Consider the following 10,635-nt stretch of genomic DNA (forward strand, 5'->3'; position numbering starts at 1 on the left):
CCTTGGCCTTGTCCCCAAAATGTATATTCCTGAGTCAGGGAAGGTTCCTATTGGGTGTACAAAAAAAGACTTGCATTCTTGCTTTTGTATTAAACAAATAAATATGAGATTGTCTAAGGAAATGTATAAATAGAACAGGAACTCCTTTATCACTGAGCTAATCCAGAGATGTGTCAGGGCCCTGCAGGCCACCAGAGGCAGGCTCATAGTTATCATCCTCATGTTACTTACCACAAGCAGTTTTCACTTCCCCAAAGAGGGGTGGTGTCCATCTCCCACTGTTCCCCAAACCAACAGGAGATTGGCCTTTACTTTTCTGCCCATGGAAGTCTTATCACTTCCCTCAGAAAGTGAAAGGGAGAAGAGAAAGGAAGGGTCTTTGTTGCTTTCTTAAAACCATTCTGCAAACACACCTATTGAAATATTGTAGCTTTGTTCTTTATTTCCTGTTCTGTGTTTGACCAAATAGCCCTGCATTATAGTAGTCCTTTCTCCTCTCAGGTTAACACTACAAATATAGTTGGAACAGTCTACCATGGAGCCACAGTGACAGGATACTTCCTTCTCATGCCTGGCCAGTAGTGAATTTAAAAGAGTATAGCAGGAAGATTATCAGTAGTAATTCACTTTCTACGGTGAAATAAATGGTTTGATCAGGATTGAAAGTCGATTTTGTCATGAAGATATAGCCAATAACAACTGTTTACATGGTGGAGACATGCTGAAATGATCCAGATTACGTGAGAAACAAATTGAGTGAATATACACAAATATGCTGAAAATAAAACTTTGGAGTCACACATCCTAGCAAGAGTTATTTACTCAATCACAGAATGTTGGTGTAGAAGGGCCTGAAGAAGTTATTTCATTCAGTGTTTTTCAACATGTGGCATGCAATAGTGGTATGAAAGATTATTTTAGGTTGTACGTAGATAAATATTTTCTAATAGTATGTATTTATTTTTATGGTTACTTTCTATTTATGGAGAGTAAAGCTGGCTTTCCATTTATGGTAGTGCTATTTTTGATGAAATTTATTTTAGTAAAATAAGTCAGTTCATTTAAAGAAGCATATTAAGTAAATGAAAGTACAGGTGGTACTCAGATATGGTCTAAATCATGAAAGTGAAACATTAATAATTGAACTTTAGCAAAAACAGTGTGAATCCAATTCTCCTCCCAATTGAAAAATTCCTTAATTAGACACCTTTATTTAGAGGAGGGGTAACCTGAAATCAATAAATACAATATAAACTTGTTGCTTCCTCCTATGCCTATAGCAGAATTAACAGAACATGTCATTTTTCCACTGAGCCTAGGTAAAGCCTTCCATTCTTTCTTGAACCTCCAGTGTGTGCTAAGGAACCCTGTTCTGGCTCTTACAGCACTGTAAGGTACTTCTGTTAGGGATCACAACATTATAATATACCATTTATGTAGCAATCTTACCCATTTGACTGTCAGATACTTGAGGTTAGGAGTTGAATCATCACTAGGTCAATCATCTTTATGCTTTCAGCTCTTAGTACAGAATCTGTCATATGATACAAGTTCGTAGAATGAAATAATTTAGACTTAGAGATGCCTGGTTGCTAATTCTGGTATCACCATTTATTAACTATTGACTTTGGACAAGTTACATAGTCTACCCAGGTCTTGGTTTTCTCATTTGTAAAACAGAGATTATGATAGTATGCACCACATAGGACAGTTAGAGGATTATGTAATTTAATATGTATACATGTACCATGATTAGAACAGTACTTGGCACAGAGTAAGCAGTATGTACATTTTTGTTATTACGAGGTTGAGCATTCCTCATGTGAAAATCCAAAATGCAGAACAATCCAAATTCTGAAACATTTTCAGGGCTGACATGACACTACAAATGAAAAATTCCATACCTGACCTCATGTGATGTTTTGCAGTCAAAATGCAAGCACGTTAAGTATATTGTACATAATTACCTCCAAGCTATTTGTATAAGGTGGATATGTAACATAAATGAATTTTCTGTTTACACTTGGGTCCCATCTGCAAGATATCTCATTATGTATATATGTAAACATTCCAATTTATGAAAAAATCTGAAATCCAAAACACCTTGGGTCCCAAGCATTTTGAGTAAAGGATACGAAACATGTATTATATTACAATGAATTATGTCTTGTTGAAATTTTTACTAATTCCTCTGGGAACTCAACTCTGGAGAAATGTACAGCAAGTCTACTCTTTCCATATCATGATCCCTGAAATGGCTCACCTTCCTTCTTTTGCCATAAGCATCCCAGATTTCTTAATCTATTTCTTATATAACACAGTTTCCATATACCTTACCACCTGTTGTTACCTTGGTTCGTTAGAGAAAGATAATTAAAACCTCCTGGGCTAGGGATGCCATCTCAGTCTAAGGTGATTTACTATGTTGTTTACCAGGTAAACAAGCGCAATAGTGAGAATAAGTGTTTCTATTTACACAAAACAGAAATGAAGACAAAAAAGAACACCCTATATTTAAATATAATGAAAATAAATATAATGAAAAGTTGGAAAGAATCTAAATGTTCAGCAATAATATATTGGGTAGCTAAATTATAGTACATCTATAATATACAGTGCTGTGGTCTGTATATATGTTTCCCCTTCCCTAAATTCATATGTTGAAATATTAATTTCCAAGGTGATGATAATAAGAGGGAGATGATTAGGCCATGAAGGTTCCACCCTCATGAATAGGATTAGTGTGCCCTTATAAATGGCTTACAGGAAAGAGTTTGTCCCTTTTGCCCCTTCCATCCCTTATGCCATATGAAGTCAGTGTTAATCCCCCCCCTGTAGGACACAGCAATAGCACACCATCTTGGAAACCTAAAACAGCCCTTATAAGAACACAAATATTCCAGCAGAAGCATTTTAATTTGTTACCATCCTATTTATTTATTCTTCATATTATTTTCTGAGGTATAGGAGGCTTACTAAGGAAGTGGTTGCCTGTACCTATCATTGATTTGTATCATTTTTGTAATTAGTATTTTTTGGGGGTACTGGTGATAACACCCAGGGGTGCTAGCTACTGAGCCACATCCCCAGCCCTATTTGTTTGTTTGTTTGTTTTGGGGGGTACTGGGGATAGAACTCAGAGGCATTTGACCACTAAGCCATATCCCCAGCACTATTTTATTTAGAGACAGGGTCTCACTGAGTTGCTTAGTGCCTTGCTGTTGCTGAGGCTGGCTTTAAACTCTCCATTCTCCTGCCTCAGTCTCCTAAACCGCAGGGATTACAGGCATGTGCCACCACACCCAACCCTTTTTATATTTTTTATTTTGAAATAGGGTCTTGCTAATTTTCTTAGGGCCTTGCTAAATTTCTGAGGCTGGCCTTGAATTTTGAATCCTCCTGCCTCAGCCTCCTGAGATGCTGGGATTACAGGTACGTGCCACCTTGCCTGGCTTCATTTACATAATTAGAATAAAAAATAAGATGAATTATTTGTAAAGCATCATCATATCACAATCTTCACTTATATTAGTCATATCAGCTTCAGAAAAGGATACTGAAGGAGCATGAACATATAACACTACTAATGGAAGGAATCATATAATTTCTTACCTAGATTATCAAAAGAACCTCCTAATTGATCTCACTGACCATATTTGTCCTCTTGAACTACAACTAGGATCGACCATTCTAAAATCAGAAAGTTCTGAAAGGTGACTCATTGCTCTTAAGACAAAAAATAAAATCTCCAGTATGACTTTCAAGAAAGGCCTCTGCAAATAACACATGCTTTTCTTCCTAGTCTCATCTCCTCAATGAACATTTGCCAGCTACTCAGGACAATGCTTTGCAAGCCAAAGTACACAAATCTTGGATGAATGTTACTCTTCACTTACACATTTGGCAGAATAATTTTCCTTTAGTAGCAATAAACACAGTTTGTAATTAGATATGCTACACATTTGTATAATTATTTCTTTTAAGCCCATCTCTCCAACTGGACCTATTTTTTGTGTAGGCAGAAACCAGGTCAACTTTATTCATAGATATAATCTAGCACTTGGAAGAGTACTTTCTCAAAAATATTGATTAATTTAATTGCCAGGTTGACTGAATAATAATCCTCATTGTTTTTTTTTTTAAATGAAACATTCATCTTTGACTTCTCTGATCTACAAGCTCCTGAAAGTTTTTAGATGACAATGGGTTATAATGATGGGAGTAGGGTAGGTTGTAGTAGTTCTTTTCTCTCATAAATGAGAATTGGAGTAAGAATGTGAGGTTGAAATTAATTTACATTTCTATGACAACAATGAACATGATCGGAGTACTTGCTATACACTAGTTCTGTTTTAAGCACTTTACATATAGTAAGCATTATTATAAGCTTTATTATTATAAACATTATTATCCCCATTTTACAGATGAGAAAATAGAAACAGAGAGAAGCTAAGTAATTTCATCAAGATCACACAATATACTACCCTTTTCATTTGTCCTGATTGAATTTGGACTCATATATAGGACATATCACAGGAATCTCAAAAAGAGAGACTTGAGGTCTGAATAAGGGACTATTTTAATTTTGTGTGAGTTTTTGTAAATGACAATCCTTTTTTGCAGGCTCATACCTGTCCTTAGACATACTGTTTTGAAATGAGACCAGGGGAGGTTCATCTAGTGTTGGCATGAGTAGCAACAAAGCAAGAGGTACGTTTCCATGGTGACAGAAAAGGCCATTAAAAATCTATTAGTGTATATTATACAAAATAGTAGGTTGCATTGTGGCTTGTAACATAATTTGATGCACATAATTTGATAAATTTTGTTCCCCAGTACCACCTCTTGCCCTCCCCTTTTCCCTCCCTCTGATCCTCTTTACTCCACTAGTCTACCTTCTATTTTCATGATCCTTTTTCCCCTCTAGCTTCCAGATACGAGACAAAACATATGACATTCGTTTTTCTGAGTCTGCCTTATTTTGCTTATATGATTCTCTCCAGTTCCATCCATTTTCCTGCAAATGACATAATTTCATTCTTCTTTATGACTAAGTAAAAATTGTGAATATATACCACAATTTAATCCATTCATTTGTTGACATATACCTAGGCTGGTTCTATAACTTGGCTATTATGAGTTGTGCTGCTATAAACATGGGAATGCATGTATTACTATAGTATTCAAGTATGGTGTTTTTTTAATCTTTTGGATAAATACTTTGGAATGGTATAGCTGGGTTATATGGTAGTTCAAATTTTAGTTTTTTTGAGGAACCTGCACACTGATTTCATAGTAGCTATACTAATTTACATTCACACTAACAGCATATAAGTGTTCCATTTTCCCTACATTCTTGACAGCATTTATTATTATTTGTGTTCTTGATGACTGCCATTCTGACTGGAGTGAGACAGAATCTCATTGTACTTTTGATTTGATTTGCTAAGGATGTTAAACAGTTTTCATATAATTGTTAGTCATTTGTACTTCTTTTGATAAGTGCCCATTTCATACATTTGCCCATTTATCAAATAGGTTATTTGTATTTTGGCTATTTAGGTTTTTAGGTCTTTATATATTCTGGATATTAATTTTCTGTCAGAAGAGTAGCCAGCAAAGATTTTCTTCCATTTGGTAGGTTCTTTCTTCATGCTGTTGTTTCCTTTGCTATGCAGAAACATTTTAATTTGATGCAATTCTATTCATTTACTTTTGATATTATTTCCTGAGCTACAGGAGTCCTATTGAGGAAGTTGTTGCTTGCACCTCTATGTTGGAGTGTTTCTTCTATGTTTTCTTTTACATGTGTTCACTGTGCAAAGTTTCTGATCTAATTCCTAGTTCATTGACATGGTTTGGGCTGAATTTTATGTGGGGTGGAGATAGGGATCTGTATGTGTGTGTGTGTGTGTGTGTGTGTGTGTGTGTGTATCTATATCTATCTATCTATCTATGTATATATAATATCTATATCTATCTATCTATCTCTCTCTATATATATCTCCTGTTTTTCCAGTACCATTTGTTAAAGAGGATGTCTTCTTTTTTTCTTTTATTTCTTAATTTTTTTTAATTGTTGGTCGTTCAAAACATTACATAGTTCTTAATATATCATATTTCACAGTTTGATTCAAGTAGGTTATGAACTCCCAATTTTACCCCGTATACAGATTACTACGATGTATGTTTTTGGAATGTTTAGCAAAAATAAGATGAAAGTATCTGTGTGTTTGTCTCTGTTTATGCTATTGTACTCCATTGGTCTACATGTATGTTTTTATGTCAGTATAATGAAATTTTTTGTTAGTATAACATTGTAGTACAATTTGAAATATGGTATTGTAATGACTTCGGCATTGCTCCTTTTGCTCAGAATTTCTTTTGCTGTTCTAGGTCTTTTGATCTTTCCTGTGAATTTTAGTACTATTTTTTCTAGGTCTATGAATTGGAATTGAAATTGCATTGAAACTTTAGATCACATTTGATAATATAGCCATAATAATTCTGCCTATTCATTAACATGGGATGTCTTTCCAGTTTATAGCATCTTCTTTCATTTCTTTTTCAGTGTTCTGTAATTTTCCTTCTAGGGGTCTTCTTCTTCCTTGATGAAATTTATTCTAGGTGTTTTTAAGGTACTGTGAATGGAATTTCCCCCCTTGTTTTCTTTCTTAGTGGGTTAATTATTTGTGTATAAAAACCTACTGATACTTGTATGTTGATTGTGTATCATGCTACTTTGCTAAATTTATTTATCAGATCCAGAAGTCTTCTGTTAGAGTCTTTAAGATATTCTGTTATAGATTATATCATCAGTAAATGGGACAATTTGACTTCTTCTTTTGTTATACATCCCTGTAATTTCCTACTCCTGCCTAATTGCTCTGACCAAAATTTCAAGTACTACATTAAATAGGAGCAGTGAGAGTCCTCATCCTTGTTTGGTTCCTGATTTCAGAGGAAATGGTTTCATTTTTCCCTATTCTATATGATGCTGGCTTTGCGTTTGTCATATATAGTCTTTGTTATGTTGAGATAATTTTCTTCTACCCCTAGTTTCTTCAGGGTTTTTATCATGAAAGATTGTTTACTTTTGGCAAAAGATTTTACATCTATTGCAATGATCATGTCATTTTTGTCCTTGATTCTATGTATTCGGTCTATTAAATTTATTGATTTTTGAATGTTGAACCATCCTTGAATTGCTGGAATGTAATCAACTAGATCATGATATATGATCTTTTTGATGTGTTGCTGAATTTGATTTGCAAGAATTTTGCTTAGAATTTTTGCATCAGTGTTCAACAAGATGGTTGGTATATTGTTTCTTGAAGTGTATTTATTTATTTACGGTAGCAGAGTGATACTGGCTTTGTAGAATGAATTTGGAAGCATTATCTACCTTTTCATTTCATGGAATAATTTGAGGAGCATTGGTATTACTTATTCTTTAAAGATATGGTAAAATTCAGCTGTGAATCCATCTGTTCCTGGGCTTTTCGTTTTTTGGGAGGCTTTTTCTTACTGTTTCTATCTCATTGCTTAAGTTTTCTATATCCATTTTTAAAATTTTGGTATATTTCAAGTGTCCACAAATTTATCTATTTCTTTTAGGTTTTCCAATTTATGAGAATATAAATTTTCAAAATAATCCTTAATGATCCTCTGGATTTCAGTGGTTTCTATTGTTCAATGCCATTTTTATTAATTTGGGTCTTCTCTCTTTTAGTTAGTTTGGCTAAGAGTTTCTGAATCTTATCTTTTTAAAGAACCAACTCTATTTCACTGATCTTGTATACTTTTAAAATTATTTTTCATTGATTTCAGCTGTGATATTTATTATTAATTTCATTATATTGAATTGGGGATTGGTTTTTCTAAGACCCTAAGACGAATCACTAGGCTATTTAGTTGAGACCTTTCTTATGCTTGCTAGGTAGGCAGTTATAGCTACAATTTTTTCTCTTAGAACTGCCTTCAGTCCTGTGCAGGCCCTGAGGAGCAGGCCAGCTGGCCTGGCTGCCCTGAGGAGGTGGGGAGGGGAGGCTAGGCACCAGCCAGCAAGCAGGTGACATATTGAACTTCTGTGCTGCCCTCAACTGCACGCAAAAGAGTATGCAGTCCCACCTGGACTTCTTCAGGTTCTGGCAGTATCCTGCCAGATGCCAAGAGTGGGTGGAGAATTGTAAGAGAGCTGACTTGGAAGATTAAACACCTTATCAACTAAATAAACATTATTGATTTGTGCCAAATACTTCGAGACCACTATGATCTGAAGACCTATACATTTTGCATAGACATCACAAAAACTAAAGAATGATTGGATTATTTTATTTCTCAAAATTAACTGAAGCACATATTTGTGAAGTAATTGATAGAGTCCTTATAGGATAGTTTTTCAAGATAATGCAATACCAATAGTATTTGATCTTACCAGTCATTTGAACAATTCTCATAGAATACATAGAAAACACACACACACACACAAACACACACACACACACAAATTTATGAACTTCCAAACAGGAACAAAAACATAAAGAAACAAACAATGGCAATGCTCAGAACCCTGGTACAGAAGAAAGGGTGGGGGATGAGCAGAATGAAGATATTTTACCTTTATCCCTTGAAGGAAAACAAAGAATACTTAAAGTCTTTATTTGAAATTTTGATTCTTATGGGAAAACAAAACATACCTCTGGATGGGCATGAGGCTGATGAAGTCCCAGAAGAAGGTATCTTCACTCCTGATAACTTTCAGGCCCTGTTGGGGTACTGGATAAATTCTGGTGAAGAGGTCCTAAGAAAACGCTTTGAGACCACAGCAGTTAACACATTGTTCTGTTCAAAAACACAGAAGAAACAGATTCTAGAGATCTGTGAGAGCTTATTCATGAAGAAACCCTTAGGAAATTGAAAGACTAATGCTTCTTTTCCATTATCACTGACGATGTGGTGGATATAGCAGGGGAAGAACACCTTCCCAAGTTGGTGAGGTTTCTACATGAATCTCATAACCTAAGAGAGGAATTTGTGGGTTTCCTGCCTTCTGAAGCTGATGCAAAAATTTTGGCTGTGAAATTCTACACTACAATAACTGAGAAGTGGAGACTAAATATGGATTATTGTCGTGGTCAGGCTTACATTGTGTCTAGCAGTTCTCTTCTGAAACAAAAGTTGTTGCTTCTAGACTTTTAGAGAAATATCCCCAAGCTATTTACACACTCTGTTCTTTCTGCACCTTAAACATGTTCTTACTGCCTGTGATGGGGGTGTCTGTTGCATTAGGAACAATTGAGGGAGTTTGTTCTTTTTTCCATCATCATCACAACTGCTATTAGAACTTGACAATGTAATTTCTGTTCTTTTTCAGAACAGTGAAGAAGGGTAAAGAACTGAAGGAAAAGTGCCATTTTCAGTGGACTGGCAGGCATGATGCTTTTTAAATTTTGGTGGATTTCCTGCAAGCATTTGTTTTATGTTTAGATGTTGTAAATATTGACACAAATATTAGATGGAAAAACTGTGCATTTGTACTTTGTAGTGCAGTAACAGATTTTGATTACATTGCTACTATTGTTGTTCTTAAAAATATCTTATATTTTACAAGAACATTTGGGAAAAATCTCCAGGGCAAACTTCTGATGTCTTCTTTGCCACCAGTAGCTTGACCACAGTGCTGCATTCACTCAATGAAGTAATGGAAAATATTGAAGTCTATTATGAGTTTTGGTTTGAGGAAGCAACAAATTTGGCAACCAAACTTGATATTCAGATGATACTCCCTGGGAAATTTCACAGGGCTCAGCAGGGTAACCTGGAATCTCAATTAACCTCTGAAATTTACTATAAAGAAACCCTAAGTGTTCCAACAATGGAGCACATCATTCTGGAAGTTAAAGATCTATTTTCAGAAGAGTACCTCAAAGCTCTGTTTATCTCTGGTACCCTCAGTCATGGGACAGCTCAAATTCAATACATCAGAGGAGCAACATGCTGATATATACAGAAGTGACTTGCCTTATCCCGATGTACTTTCAGTCGAGCTTCACTGTTAGAGAATCAAATGGAAACAAATAAGGAAAGATACAGAGGGGTTCCATCCACCATTTATGAAGCCCTCCATCTGCCTGATATCAAGTTTTTTTCTAATGTATATTCCCTGCTGAAGATCCTGTATATTCATAAAGGTTGAGAATGAATGCTCTGAAAATGGACGAAAGCATCTCAAAGCATAATTCAGGAACACTTTGACAGACCAAAGGTCAAGTAACTTGGCTTTGCTTAAATAAATTTTGATATAAAACATGATCTGGATTTAATGGTAGACACACATATCAAACTAAATGCAGCTATGTCAGATCTTTCTACCAATAATTCAGAAACTGTTGAAAATACCTAAAAGACTTTTAAAATGGGCTTTCTCCTATATTTGATATTTGGAAGAAAAGCTATAAGGTATTATGTAGGTCACCTAATCACTAAATATCTTTGCCTACAGGCCTCTGAAGAATACATTAGCCATTGATAATCTGCCTATATACATGGCAAATGTTTGAGCTCTCATGCTTTGAAAGCTTGTCTTTTCAGAAAATAGCATTGGAAGTACCACATTTCACCTCTGCATGACCT

At 35.1% G+C, this 10,635-nt stretch overlaps 1 pseudogene; it reads left to right on the top strand.

The window, feature by feature from the left end:
- Positions 1–8,680: 8,680 nt before the first annotated feature.
- On the top strand, positions 8,681–10,405 carry LOC144250854 (52 kDa repressor of the inhibitor of the protein kinase pseudogene; annotated as a pseudogene).
- Positions 10,406–10,635: the final 230 nt, after the last annotated feature.

Source organism: Urocitellus parryii, chromosome X (genome assembly GCF_045843805.1).
Source record: "Urocitellus parryii isolate mUroPar1 chromosome X, mUroPar1.hap1, whole genome shotgun sequence".
NCBI classification, from domain to species: Eukaryota; Metazoa; Chordata; class Mammalia; order Rodentia; family Sciuridae; genus Urocitellus; species Urocitellus parryii.